Source organism: Halyomorpha halys, unplaced genomic scaffold (assembly GCF_000696795.3).
Source record: "Halyomorpha halys isolate HHAL.00 unplaced genomic scaffold, Hhal_1.1 Scaffold71.1, whole genome shotgun sequence".
NCBI lineage: Eukaryota > Metazoa > Arthropoda > Insecta > Hemiptera > Pentatomidae > Halyomorpha > Halyomorpha halys.
The window spans coordinates 520,970-537,137 of record NW_027107476.1 but is presented as its reverse complement, the minus strand read 5'-3'; the positions used below and the strand labels follow the sequence as shown (position 1 = coordinate 537,137).

Sequence of the window (16,168 nt, the reverse complement as noted above, 5' to 3'; positions counted from 1 at the left end):
AAAAAAAAAAAAAAAAAAAAAAAATGGGCAAGTGAGCAACAACCAGTTGTTCTTCAAAAACACTACAAAAGCCCACTCGTAATATTATACAGATTATGAATGTTAATGGAAATTTGATGATATTTATTATAGTTTATTTTAATCCTTTAGTTTTGAAACCATTTTTATTAGATTGGAAAATTTAAGATGATATTAATTCACCCATAGTATACTAGTGTCGTCGGCATTCATTGTGAGGATAGTGTCAGAACAGTGTAAGCATGAGTTGGGGTGTCAGCTAGAAGCTGTGTATAAAGGATGGAGCCATACTTGACAGAGGGATACTAGACGAAAACCAGCAGTCTGAGAACTGGAGTTAATAGGTTCTACTGTGATTTACTTTTAACAATCTGTCAGTGAACCAACGAATAATAAGGAAGTATGTAGTGGGTAGAAATTAAAGGAATTTGTGAAGCAGTTCCTAATGCCCGACCGGATCAAAACCTATTCTTCATCGAGAAAGACTCTCGAGTAGTACATTACGCGCTCTAATAAAAACATGACAACGATGACAATGGTGATCTAAGATGAGTGCCTTACAGAATTATATTTTTCCATGATATTGTCCATTACATGATGGCTAAGAGATTTTTTGACAATAAATAATTTACTTGGAGCCGGAAAATATATGGAACGGAGTATAGCAATATACATTTAGGTCAGAAAAAAAGTAGCTTTTTAGAAAAGAAGTAGGATGTAATTAGGTTGTGCCCTGGAATAATATTAGGTTGTGGGAAAATTACTGAATAATATTAAATATTTCTGGAGCATGAAATGCTTTAAGGTTTTATTACATTGTAATATGTTCAAGCTGATTTGGATTAATGATTTAAGAATATGGATTGAAGGTTTTATTAAAGTGCTGAGTTAATCTCAGCTATTTCAAAATTGTTTAAAAATAAAAAACATAAGGGCTGCCCTAAGGTATTTCTTTCTTTATGGGGCTGTTTTTAATTCAACACATGATCCTTAGTGTGATCATTAGTGTTTATACCAAAATTTATAATCCATAAAAATAGCGTCCCAATCTAGAGAGAAAAAATTGATAAAGCATAAGATTTTATGCTGCAATGAATTTAATAAGCTCAAAGTGGGGTAAAGGAAGTGTTCGATAGTTATATAAAAATATTTATTTTCTGTCATAAAATATTATATTGTTTTTATATAATCAAGGAGAAATTTTATAATAAATATAAAGTACAATAGATTGATCTATTCTATCTGAGTGGTTTGGGTCATGTTTTTATGAATTCAATCAAGTTTTTATGAATTCAAAGTGGTGTGAAAAACATATTATGCGCCCACCGTACCAACATTTTGTTTTAAATATTAATTCATCAAAATATTCAATTATGTTGTATTATATGAGTATAAAATTATATTTTATACAAATATAAATTCTATAATGTTAAAATATTCTCTCTCACTCTCTGTTTTTCTATATTTATATGTGCTGAAGAAATAATTGAAGAATCAGAAACTAAATATATTCTTAATGAAGATCACGTAACATCCATTAACCATACAGTCAGTAACCTTTTATTTATAATAATTCATGGACTAAATTTAAATAATATATTTTAAAATAAGAAGGAATAGAACTTTAAAATTAAAAGTTATATTATAATTAAAAATAGATTTCAATTTAAATGTTTCTAGATAAACATAATTGTATACCCTTGCATAATATTGCAGCAACACGATAGGGAATTCCACCTATTAGCTTTTGATTTCTCTTTTGTAATCAATCATTAAATACGAAGAATTGATAATTGTTAAAGGTTACATCGACTTACATAAAATATCGATAATAGCATATTATTGTAAGCAAAATTACTATAAATGTTTATATAATGACATATAATTTCAATTTAACAATAATTTAAATGTTGATAATTTTTCAACATGCAGTAAACTTTTCATATAATCTTCTGAGCATCATAATATAAATTTTATAGATTCCTTCACACACAAAGGTGACGTTTTGGTTTTCTAAGGAGTAACTACTCCAGTGAAAGTAAAAAAAAAAAATAAGGACTCTTCTGAAATTGAATAGGCGTGCCCGTCCCGTGGTTTAGTGTCAGTTCCACTTCCTTTCAATGACAGTTTATTCGATTTGCGACGATATTTTCCATATTTCACGGATACGTTTTTTTTTTCTTTTCTTAAATTGGATCTCCCACCATATGTAGGAATAGTTAATTGGAAACTTTATCATTCTGATAATATATCTAATTACACGAATAAATATACTAATTATAGATCTTATGATTTCATTTTAACTGAATGTTTTTAACAAAATTCTCTTTTTAGGATATTATTTCAAACTTTAACTTGAACATAGCATCAACATTCCTAATTTAAACAAAGATATCAGGCCTAAATTTTATTTAAAAAATTAAAGTAATAGATAATTTTTCCAAATAACTCTAATTAAATAATAAAATAAATTAAAAAAATAATGTAACAAGGCTTCAAAAATTATTTGCTAATTTCAATTATTATTTACTCTAATTATTTTCTTATCTGCTTTATCATTTAAGTAATATACCTCAAACTTTTGAAAAATATTAACGAGTTCTATTGAGAATTTTTAATAAAGTTCAATATATTATTTTATTTTTTACGATTATAAACTACAGTTGCTTTTGGCACTTTGGTAAGTTCTGCAGAAGAAATTAAGCATCGAAGTAGAAGAATATTCAACTTTCATGTCCCTGGATAGTCTTATAAGGCTCCTACAATGAAATATAACTTTTCCCCAGCTTCCTCTGAAGAAAGACTTTGGTTTCTAAGTATATTTATAACTTCGACATACAATATTCAAACTAATTTTATCTCGCATATTTCTTATAATTTTATTTTCTTGTTTTTTTTTCAAATTCAAATCCTATGGATATTAATCTTTAATAATATAGGATGAAAAATACTAATATGGCGAAATTAAACAAATATTATACGCTAAAGATGAATAAATTTACTGTATAGATTTGCAACAATTTTTTTTTGTATATACTGTATTATTTCTTTATATATTTCTAATTGATTCGGCTAAATTCTTAACCAATTTTCAGGTAATTTAAAGAACTTGACAAACAAAACCAAAAGTAATTGTTTTGTTTTTTTTTACCATAATACTGACTAACCCCAAGAATAAATAACAATATTAAATCATTATTCCGCTGCCCGTCGCATTCAATATAATGAAGATAACTTAATATCGCCAAATTAAAAGTTCATTTAAAACAATTCTACTTGAAGGTTATCCACGAATTTTCCATGACTTTAAACCAGTGGTTTCCACCTCTTTTTGGCGGCTGAACGCTTTTGGTGGAAGTTGGAAAATGGCGAAACCATTTGATACAATTAAGTGATGCGTCTTTTCAGCTAAAGCTAAGGATACCTGCACAGCACCTAAGCAAAATTTGAAGAAAATCAAAGATGGTAAGGTTCAAAACTGTGTTGAGTTGGAGTGGAATGACCCACTCCTAAAATATTTCGTGGAACTCCTAGAGGAGTCGATACAAATGTAACAGAATGAATCCTACACACTAAATATTTAATGGATTTCAACTAACAATAAACTATCATGTCACTGCTGTGTGTGAAGAGAAAATGGTTTTTAACTAACCTTTTAGAATGTATTTGAAGTTTCGAGGGCAGTTATTCGTTTTTCTCAATTCCACTGCGATCTTCACCGTTTCCAAGATTGGACCAATTACCTGAAATATAAAAAAAAAAAAGAATTAATTTAATCAAATTGCGTTTAGATTAATTATTAAATGCTATCTATAAATATTAAATGTCTAAATTATTAAATGCTAAAAATATGGTTCAGTAATGTTCAAAAGACTGAGGTAGCTAAGTTGGTGACACTTTTCTTCATTTAAATTTTTCGGGTTCAGGTCCAGCTATGGCAGATAATTTTTGATTCTGGTAAATCTGCCCCATATCCCTTAATTGGGAAGAACCTGACGGTTGAACGTGGTCGCTGCCCAATGCCCAACCTTGGGCCGCCAGTAGCTGAGGGATAAAGTGCTTACTTTACCAATCTTGTTACTGCAGCTGCGCCGGTTCGAATCCGAATTTCTATTTCTGTGGTGGTCCCCCAAAATGAAAACATGACTCCTCACCATATTATAATAGGGTGATAAGCAGTCAATACTCTTGTATTTCCGAAATGGCCAGGGAGGGGGTAAACAAAGACAAAATAAATCCTTAATGTTTTAGTGGAATGAATAATCTACCAAACAACTGAACCAGACTGAGATCAATCACATAGGCACCACGAGCTTCAATAATTAACATCAAGTTATAGAAAAAACGTTATATATTTTGAGTAACCAACAAATATTAAAGTTTATTCTTCGGAAGAACAGTAAACGAAGCAGAAGTTAGGAAATAGCATAAATAAGTTTATTGTCTTAAATAGGCTCATTGACTTATATTGATTGTACTGTCTTCTAAAGATAGTTCCTTTAATACATTCTGAAAAAAAATAAGTTTAGTAAATCAATAATGATAATTAAAAAAGGTTCTGCAGTGTGAAAAACACAATATATTTCGATCATTTCTTAACTTTACTTTTCTACCCTCTTTAGAATATTTTTAAACCAATTATTAAAAAAAAAAAAAAAAAAAATACAACAGAACTTTGTGGTTTCATGAAATCTTATGGGTACCGAATGGTTTATTGTATATTAATACTGAATAAACTACATAACATGATTAATTTTCACTGCAGCTGCTGAAGGAAGTTTGGTTCAGTTGCCAGTAATGATATACTAATACATACTTAAGGACTATTAAATACTTACTGTATAAGACCCCTGAACGGATCAAATCAATATATCATTTTCGGATGTTAAATTTCACAAAAAATATAAGAATATATCCGAAAATTTACTTCACATAACTTGGATTTTTAAACCACAAAAAATGCTTTCTTTTCTTGAAAGCTCGTATCAGTACCAAAGAGGATATCGACATTACGAAAGGGTTGCAACACATATTACTTTCTACTTAATACTTTACCTTATACTGAAATGCTCCGGGAAGTATTGAAAGGTCATTGTGTAACAGATACGTAGTGCATATCAATGAGTTAATCTTTGAGATATGGTATATATAAATGTTGCGAATGGAGAGTTCATACTTAATATGCTAGTTTTGAAAGCACCTCGTGAACGCTTTATGATTAACAATGTCTCATCATTATAGTATAAACAGACATGGATCATATTCAGTCAAACACGTTTGGCTATTTAATTATTTCATGAACTTTTGTTTCGACATAATTATATCTTTAGTAGCTGATATCTTAACGATCATGAGATATCCACTCGCGCTGAAAGATGTTCAATAAGATAATCTACGTAGATCAGATGTTAATGATCTGACATTTTATGATAAGTAATGAAGAATTTGGAAACCCCTTTCTCATTTCCTGGGCTAGATGTAACACATTCCAAATATTGTATATAATTTAAAATTATGTTAAATTGTATGACAAGTGGAAATAACTATTTTATTACACGGTGATCATGGCCCAGTTTCATAATAATATTAGTTTTTATTTATTTAATACCAAATCGGCCTTACATGGTTGATATAACAGTTTTTTAACTTAATAATTTGTTTATGGGCAGGGGCGGGGAAATAGTCGCGAACAAAAGGCATCTCTAACTGTTATAAACAAAAAAAAAAAGATAAAATAAATAGATAAAAATAATAATTCTTAAGAGAGAAAAGTAAAGTTAATAACGACATTCGTAGATCCAACAAAACAAACAATTGTCCTCTAATGGTGGAAAAAAAGAAGAACAAGTGATTAAAAAAAAAGACGAAGAGAAAAAAAATTAAATAGAAGTAATGTTGATAATAGAATTGATAAATATAGAATTTATAACAGGATTTCCTAAAGCAGCCTGGGTTTCAGTCTTCAGGTTGTGGTTGGATTTATTTAATTACATTTATTTAAAATTTTATTACGCGCAATAAATAAAAGGTAACTTTTAATCGGCACATAGATGCTTGTTTATTATACTTGACTTTTTTATTTGTTAAAGCCTAATTTTTTCGAGCAATACTTTAGCTTAGTATAGGCTTAACTAGTCGTTGAAAAATAATTAAAATATTACCGATTATTTTTTTTTTATATGTGTGATTTAAAAAGAATATAAATTATATGTTGCAAATAAAACTTGTAGGGTTTTTCTTTTAGTTTTTTTATATACAAGTTTTACCGACTTTAAACGCATAATTTAACGATCTCAGTTTTTAGTCTTTTACTAAATGATTTTTTCTGTATCAATCGGAAATATATATACCGTAGTTCTTTTCAGTACTATATTGACAAAAATATTTATTAAACAGTTGCACTTATTATTCCAAAGTCAGCCTCGACTGCTGCTGGAGTAGACCAGGAAAGAAAAGAAAGGAAAATCGGTCAGCGACAGCCCGACAATGGTCCTCACCCAACGACAATAACCGATTTTCTGGGCGGCTTAGAGATAATTAGTCACGTAGCCCTACTGTACTTATCTAATAATGTCCATTGTCACTTGGGATCGGTTTGTTTTGTGATGAGAAAAAGTGTACAGAAGAAAATCAATGCACCATTTTCGTCACTATATATTGCCAGGAGGCAAGAACGCTATATATTTGAGGTTCTTGAGGATCAGTCAATTATTAAACAACAATATTGTGGCGACTTTATTGTTCTCATAGCAAAAAAAAACTCAAAATATATACATAATATATTTATATTTAGTTAGGTGGTTAAGGTGGTGGAAGAGGATCTTCAAAATATATATTTTGTACTTTATATCTGGAATGTTTTTTTCTTTTTAAACCTGGAAATTCCTTAATTATAATTTTTATTTCCTGTTTCTCAGTCCTACTTGTGTTTCATAAAGTTAAAATAATTAATACAAATGGCTATTTCAGTAAAGAGACGAAACTTTGAAAACATCCATATACCGGTATGTATATTGGGTGCTGCTTGAAACGAGTGCGGGCAATTCTTAAGACAGGTACTAGAAAAATAGTGGATTTGTATCCATGAGAACAGGAGGAAAAGAGAATTCTTAGGAGAACCAAGAGCACCAGGCTCATGGTCGCCCGGGTTCGAATCACATCTAGTTCAATAAATATTAATTATCGAACAAATTCGGTTATGGTCTCGCGAATTAAATCTTATAATCCCGCACAGCTAGGGGTAGAGCAGGAGCTCTAGATATATATTACTAGACAATTTTCTCCTACCCAATTTAGTGGAAATGAACATCTGGAAGGACATTCTAAAAAGTAGTAACACTCAAAAAATATATGGGTGAATCCATTATGATTGGACCATCATGTTTAGCTGAGAATAAATCAAACTTTCAAAATGCATTTAAGAACTGATTTCGTATATATTTAAAAAATAGATAAAAGGTTTACTGTTATAAAATTATCATCAGAAAATAAGAAATTGTTTATGTCATCCTTCTTTTATCGGTTAATGTTTTCTAGGTCTTCTGAACATGTTGTTGTAATTATAAATAAATCACTGACAACAGTTAAGCCAGTCTATATCAAAGATTATTAACTGAATATGGCAACAATTTGTAGCCTCTAATTAACACAATGACGAAGGTTTTCTGTATCAGCGATAAAGCTAGAAAGGAAACTACTAACGAAGATCCTGCTTGTGCAACGCCTACAAATAACTGGCCGTTCCCTTTCACTCTAAGTAAAATGCCTGTTTTATTCGAGTGCTTTTTCTACATTTTCTAAGATTCGTCCACAACACTTAGTATGACGAAATTTTAACATAAGCATACTGCATTTGAATTGACAGTTTCACCAAAACTAGAAGGCGTTGACACGAAAAAAAAGAAAGATTTCCTCACTAAGTCCTTGACCTAAAGTTCTCTTTCGAAATTTAGAAATGTAAGAACATTTAAGAATCACCTACTTACTTATTTAAAGTTTATTTTGGTGTAGTTTTGTTGTACAACCGAGAATATTTGTTTCTTCTACTATTACTATTATCCACTTCCCAGTTATGTATACCTCAACTCTGTTAAAAATTATAGATACCGTATGTAGTAAAGAATTAATGCAAGATATACCGAAGGTATTTCTTGACACTTATTCGTAATAAGTATGACAAAAGTTTTAATACGATGGAGGTTTTTATTTTTTATATCGATTAGATTAATTTTTAGGTTTAATAAACAAACAGCGATGTATATATTTTACCTACTAAACAACATAAATACAACTTTAAACAATAGATTTTATATGGCTTAGTTTTATAGTTTAGGAGTTCAAAGCATAAAACCTACTACATAAAACATGTATCTGCAAATAATTTGAAATTTGGTTTCAAAGACACTTAACAACAAAACTGATTTATGGACTCAACCACCTCAGTCTGGAGTAAACTAAATTTTGAAGTGATATTTATTTATAAAGACTGGATTTTTATTGAGTGTTGAGTTAATTTATTTAGAAAATAAATAATATATCTAAAACATTTCAGAAAAAAAATTAACTTAATTGAACCACCCTATAACAATAAATTTGGTAAACGAACCTTAAACTTTTTTATAAATAAATCAACCAAAAAAAAAAAAAATGGATAAATAAAAAAGAAATATTTCACTGGGTACTTTCTTACTTCTATGATTCCTAATAATTGATTTAGATTCACCAAATTACCAAATCTGCCTGTATTTTTTTCTTAACTCCACATAATTTATTTAATGTATTACAATTAGAATTACCAATATATTTGTGTGCTTAGTAATAGATATTATTGGATCCATATTCTGTATCATCTTATTTTATTCTCATTGTTATATTAATTCACTAATTGTAAATTTCCAGCTTTATATTCACTTCAAAATCCTCTCAGTTATTATTATTATTATTATTATTAATTTAATTTTTTAAATAAATATTATTCCTTTTTCATTTTATTAGTTGTTAATGAAATTATTAGTTGTATCACTTGAGATCAATTTATATTGTACTTACCTAGTTTAAAAATTGTAAAGCTTCCACAACGCCCTGATAGTCAAAACTGTAATATTTACATTTCACTTATGTCTATCATTTTTATTTTGGAACCAACCGATAAATTTTGTCATCTGGTCTGAACATTTTATTGGATGTAATTTTTTAATTGAATAAAATGAAAAAATTAAAATGTTTTAACCAAAAGTGGTTACAATGTGATTTAGTTAGGTCAATTAAATTTTGATAATTTATTACATAGATTAATGAAGGGTATTACAGTTTACTTGGTTGACTTGTGAGATATTGAGATTTTCTGTGGAGCTTTATGAATATCCCTTAGTTTTGTTCAGTTCTCTCATCAATTGTGTGTCACTCATCAATGGCTTTTTTTACACTATTAGGTACTGAGAGCTTACTGTTTCCTTTGCTTACCACTAGATGGCAGCATCTTGAGGTTCAACCCAAAATGTTTGAGGGGGTTTCCCCAAACAGCTTTGTGTAGGCTTGCGAAAACGTTATATAACAAAATAAAGACCATCGAATTCGGATCCGAATGAGGACCGTTCATTAACGTTATTCATTACTAATTAGGTCATGTAGTATGCTCCTAAAGCGTAAACCACCGTAAAACAAAAAACCATAACCTTATGAAATCATGTTTTTTAAAAATGAAATATAATACAATATTTATGAGTCAATTACACAGAAAGGCATTTTTGGTGGATCCGAAATTCTTTATAAGCAGCTATTTAATTTGATAAAATGAAAAAATATGCAATTTTAGTTGTAAGGGTTTTAGATGTAACCCTAAAAGTACATCAGAGTGAAAAATTCATACGATGACAAATACTTCAACTTATTAGTTAGAATATTTGCCTGGTTTAGCAGGAGACAAAAAGAATAAATAAATTACCTACAATTTCGTAATGGATTAGCAAACTTATTAGCTGATTCTTAAGATTTTTAGAACAACCAGTCTTTTATGCTAATATATAATACGGTATCTTGGTTTACGAAAAAAAACCACTGGATCCAATTAGAAAAAAAAATTTATGAGTGTTCGCGGTTCAGAACCGCACTACTTAAGTGGATTATTAAGGTATGATACTTATATGTAGCTGTAAAGATGGACCTAATGGATGGAGTTGTAAGCGAAAAATAAAAAAAACTATTTCTTTACTTTATCAAATTATTTATATGCTCAGTAATAATTTTATGGCCGCTAGAAGGGTTGTTCCGAGCTAAGGGTGGTATAAATTAATTTTTTAATTTATTTCAGATGTATGTTTTATACCTCGGGATCCTAGACTTCAAACTGGTGGTTGAGTAAATTTTAATATAATGCAGAACGTTAATAATTACTTATCAATTAAAAAATAAATTTACCCTATCTGAATCCTTGAAACCTTTCGAAACTTCTTTTATCCAAACGGAAGTGAACGGGCACCGGATGCTGGCAGCTTCCCTTTCTCATATCAAGAGTCTTGCCAACTTCATCAAGTTGACTGATAAGAAGTCATTAGAGTGAGGAACAAACAAATGAAACTAGGTACCGGCTTGGTAGTTAATGATCAAAATAGCGAACTTTTATGTAATTGAGTCCAACGATGTATTTCACAATGGGCGTATTGTATATTGAATAGGCAATATTTGTATATAGAAATAGGTAAAATTCGTTTTCCATGGATGTGAATTTGAGCGAGGCGATCAGAAGAATAAAAAAATAACATTATATTAACAAAAAGGAGAAATTTATAATTCAGAGTGGCTAAAAATCGGACACTTGTTTCTTCACATTACAGTTTTCTAGATCACGATGACCGCAGGTTTTTAGTAGGCGGAGTCACTTTTTCAAACTTAAACAGAAGCATATTTTGGTTTATTGGAGAAAATATGGAAAGTGACCAAACAAGGAGAAAGTACAGTTAATGTCATGAAATAATAATTAGAAGAACGATTTGAGTAATTGACCCAATTTAGTCATTTGTTTAGAAATACGGTGTTAATCTGTAAAATACAAAAAAAGCTATCGTTTCTTGGATTCCTTTTTATAAAATAAATTCAATTTTTTATAACTTCAATACTTGATTCGTATTAAGATCGTATTATTATTTGGTTTATCGTGTTTAAATTAGTATGCTATTATTCAATTAGTACTATTGTTATATTGTTTTCCTTATTTTTATAGCTATAATATTTATTATTATTTTGTTATCGCCTTTATTTCATTTATTAGTTTATTTTTTTGTTTTATTGTTTTTTTATTGTTTAGTCTTGTATTTATAGTATGAATGAAAACTTAGAACTCGTCTAACTTTTAATTAAAATTAAAAAAGGGTATTTCATGATCAACATTAAATTGTGGTTGAACACAGTAAAACTGCTAAACTGAACTACAATAAGTTCTTACTCATAAATAAATTTTAAGACTAATAAGCACTAATAAAAAAAATAATACAAAATATTGCACCAAAGCTAAAAAATATAATTTTAACCTACTCTAATAACTAAATTTATTATTCAATGCCCTTAAATAAAGCATATTGTAATATTCTTCAATAAAAAAAACTGAGAACAAAAAATATGTTTATGTTTATGTTAGGTCATATAGGGTACAATATGATATGAGAAATTTAATATTAGATCTAGAAAAAAATAAAAGGGTTTTCGTGGGCTATGTTCCAATGTCAAACAGAATAGGAATAGATTTATATTTTATTTTTATGATTGCCATTTTGTTTTATAGTTAGTAATAACTAAAACATTGTTTAAGTTGCGTAATTCGAAGTTGCAGTATCATAAACTAGATAAAATTGTTTTCATACAATAGTAGATTTAGTCTTTGTTTAAACAATGTGATAGGGTCTTTCAAATGGCTAAATAACGCTATGTTCTGTTTTTCCCTAAATCATAAATTATTCACAATTTTCTTTATCGGTCTCCTTCTGCACTCCAGACTTCCTTCTTAGAAAAATCTTCTTTTTTGTACACACATTAAATATTTTTTATACATACATTAAATATTTTTCTTACATAATTTTTGTAGATAAAACACAAGACTTCAGGAGATAAAATTTCAACTCAAATAGTTCATTAGTTATCGCTTCTTATTCAGCAGAAGATATAATCTTGAAAAATAAAATAAAAAAGAATTTACTCTTCTTAGCTGTTGGGAATCGAACTATAGAAATGTGAAATATTCTATTGCAGAGATTACATTAAGATTTAATAACACTTTCTTACCTTTCGGACATAGTACGGTGTACCCAGCATAGAAGTTTTGTAATAATGAAAAACGAATGTCTACAAAGTGTCTGGCCAAATCATACAAAAATAAAAAATAAATAAATAATATAATGGCTATAAAATATATGATTAATATATTAATATAAATTCTTCTAAGTAGCAGTAGACTTATATAAGGTAAAACTGAAAAATCTGGACTTTGTATCAGAATAATATAAACATAAATGAAAGTTGCTAGCTACTAATTAATGATTTTTGAGGCTATGTAAATATAATTTTTTCTCAAATCTATAATTAAATCAAACGTTACCTACTGAAGAATATTTTCAATAACGAAAAAATAAAAGGGATAATAACAAAATCAACTAAAATCACAAACCGGAATGTTTCTATAAAAGAAATAAATGGTCGGTGAAATGTTTTTGTTTTATTTAATTGCACTTTCATAACATAGAGGAAGCAGTGGCTAATCTTCGAGAACGCAAACCTTTTTGATTTCACTTCCGTTCAATTCTACGAGCTCATCCGTTTGGGAAACGCGAAGGCGCAATTAGACTGATTATGAGTAAAGAATGCAAAGGAAATCAGGCACGTGTTGTAGAAGGTTTAATCGGTAACTTTGTTTGTATTAATGTTTAAAATTGAATTAAATTTAATTATTAAGGGCTTTATAAACAAATTATTCCAAAAATACATAGTTATTTTAATTTCTATTATTATGTCTTTACACATCCATACGTAATACATAAATTAAAGTTTTTGTCAGGTTGAGGTTATTCAGTATCTCATTGGAATTGGGCAGAACTAGAGTTTATGAAATACTGAAGTCCTGTCAGAAACCTCCATTATCAGTTGAAGAATTGTAAGGATAAAAAGATTATTTGATACTATTACAATAGTAAAGTGTATAAGTAATTGTGAGTGTAGTATCATCGCAGTTTAGTAATATTGTTACTTTATTTGATATATTAATTTATCAGAATAAGTTAAGCTCACAACTCGATAAGATCAGACTGCCAAGCCCACGCAGAGCAAAGCACCAGGCAACTTATCTCAACAACTTCCGGGACAGCAGAGAAGTGACACCAACCACCAAGGAGTCAGTCATCATCATCGTATCGTTCCTGCTATCGACAAGTCATTATTTGTACATTCTGTATAACAGATAGGGTTCCTCCCGACGGTATTGTGAAAGCGAATTACATCGTAACATTTCCCTTTAGTGACAGTCCAAAGTCTTTAAAACGGTTAATTATCTTATGATGTTCTTGCATGGCTACGTTAATTATTCATTCATTATGCAATTGGTTTAGATGACTTAATTATTGATGCAACCTGTTTGAAATATTCTTTTATTCTGTATAAGAGAAATGGAGATGCCAATATTTAAATCAATATTTACACACATACACATACAAGGTGACCCAGTATACTCAGAACTCCATCAGATAGCTCATTACCCCTAAAGGGGAGGGGGATTAATGCTATAAATTTATCGTAACGAGCCCATCCTTACGATTTATTTTTGCGTGCAAACAGGACATTGCAGTTTATTGGAGTTGGAATAGGATGGTCGGTGCCGGCCAGCATCAAATTCTACCAATCTACTAAGATGGATCTTATGATGTTTTAATTGTGGAATGCCCTAATCATGATGGTAGATTCTTACGACAAATGGAACTAGGATACGATTTTTTTCATTACGGTTTATCGAGTTTCGGCACATTTATTCGCAAATTGTCAAAAAAACGGTTTAAAAAAATTATTACAGTTTTTGGTGATTTTCTTCCGGAGGCGTCGTATCAAAAAATAAAAAAAATAATTATAAATTTGCTGTTCGAAAATAAGTTTTTCGGTTTCATATTAAGTTAAAGCAATACGTTTACACCTAATTCTAGGAACCCAATTCTACAGAGCACCAATATTTATTTGTATTTAATGGCGTAAAACATCACTAGTCATCAACACGATTAATTTCTTATAACATTTGTTTTATTATTTTTTTTAATTTATTTTTTTTTCTATTTATATTATATTTGTGACTGTAGTATATGCCCACCAGAAATATTTCAGATTTCTTTAGATGGTAGGTTTACTAACAAAGCAAATTTAATAAAAATCCTCGTTTAAATATTTTCTCTAGGATATACACTTACCCCGATTTATCTTGAATGTATAATTGTTTTATTTCTAGACTCGATCCATTCTTGTGTATGAAAACAATTAGAAATATTCTTCACCCACAACAAAATTACTTTCTCTCCCTTAGGTATTTTTATCTCCTTTCAAATAGTTAAACTAATTGTCCAGCTAGCCACTATCCTAGTCCACTCACTGAAACTAATTGCTAACGTCTTCGTATTTATAACTTTCACTCTATCAGCTCATCTTTCTTATTTCTTCCGCAGGTCTCTGTGATTTTTGAACTAGCTAAAAGACCTTACTCTCCTATAGATTTTAAATCAATCTCACACAAAAAAAAGAAGGATTCTACCATTTTTTTTTCTTAATATTGTGTGTCTGTGTGTGTATTTGTGCGTGTACGTGCGTGTGTGTAGAAATGATTCCGTATTTTGAAAATATGAAGAGAATAGTCTGGGAGTGTGGTCAAAAAGGAACAAAAAATAGTTAATTACTATAATTAGTATTATTATAATTAGTTGAAGGAAACTAATTATTTCGTTTAATTTTTTGTATCTTGTTAGCCTACATTGTGAAAATATTTTTAGTTGTTTTTTTTTAAAAAATCTTTAGCCCTGATGAAGCACTACAAAGTGAGGTGAGACGCCGGCAAATAAATATTTTTTAACTATTTTTTGTTCCTTTTTGACCACATCAGCCTCCTTCATATTTTTCTAATAGTACTAATTAATAGATTTGAGATGGACAAGTGAATCGAACTCTCGGAACAGATCTTAGTTAAGTGTACAATCATCATAAAACAAAGACTGAAACATCAGAGAGAGTTAATCTCTAAGTTTTTAGAGAGGGCATCGAAATACTGAGATGGAGTGTTGCAACGTAATTACTAGTGAAAACGGCTCGAAAGTGCATACGAGGAATGCAGCCGAAGACCCTCCCACGTTTGAACCATTTAACATTTAGGAAATTGATGTAGTTACGTAACTAACTTTTGAAATGAAATAATTCTACGGTATGAGAATGAACCAATTTAATCTTCCATTGCAATAAAACAATCTGAGAACTATTTCTATGATCACGGAGTTCAATCGTTTGCTAATTTTTATTGTTAAGGTATTTTTAGTATGAATTTACATCTAACGTTTTGGTCTCACTAGTCCACATCTTTTCTGCATGCGGACAGGTTACTCTATTCTTGGTCGTCATAGAACTGAGGATTCTCAGTTTCCATAAGTTTTATCCCCAATAAGAAATAGTGATAGCGAATGTTCAATTTATACGACGAGAAGTTTGAAAAATTCCTTCTATGTAGTCGTTCCACTAAGGACAAGTCATTTTTTTTTGTGATCATGTGATTTCCAAGTCGTTTTATTAAGGTGGATATCATTCGTGGTATTCTATGCTTTTCTGCTGTCGATAAAATCTCCTCCTTCAGGTAGGTTTGTGCATCTCAAAGCAAAACTGTCTACAAACTAACGGGTGTTATGCGCAGTACAGTTCTTATGTTGTTAATCCTGTACCTCGTACTTCACTGCCTTGTTGATCATCGTTTTGAACTGTGTTGAAAAACAAACCTATTATTGACCTTTTAGCGCACTTGCTCAGCCTCCACTGCCTCATTACCAGTGATTCGGCGAGAGGGATGCGCTGGGATCTCTTGAGCTCTGCTCTACCCCTCACACGTGGGGGATAGAGTGGGCTCAGAGATCCTCAGGTCGATTGTGTAAATATT

General features: G+C 29.8%; 1 protein-coding gene across 1 annotated transcript in view; it reads right to left on the bottom strand.

Moving 5' to 3' along the window:
• Nucleotides 1–16,168, bottom strand: part of LOC106692764 (uncharacterized) — a 152,578-nt gene that overhangs the window by 96,959 nt on the left and 39,451 nt on the right. Inside the window, exon 3 of the mRNA XM_014438891.3 lies at nt 3,671–3,761. The gene's annotated coding sequence lies outside the window, so the exon portion shown is untranslated. The remainder of the gene's footprint in view (nt 1–3,670; nt 3,762–16,168) is intronic.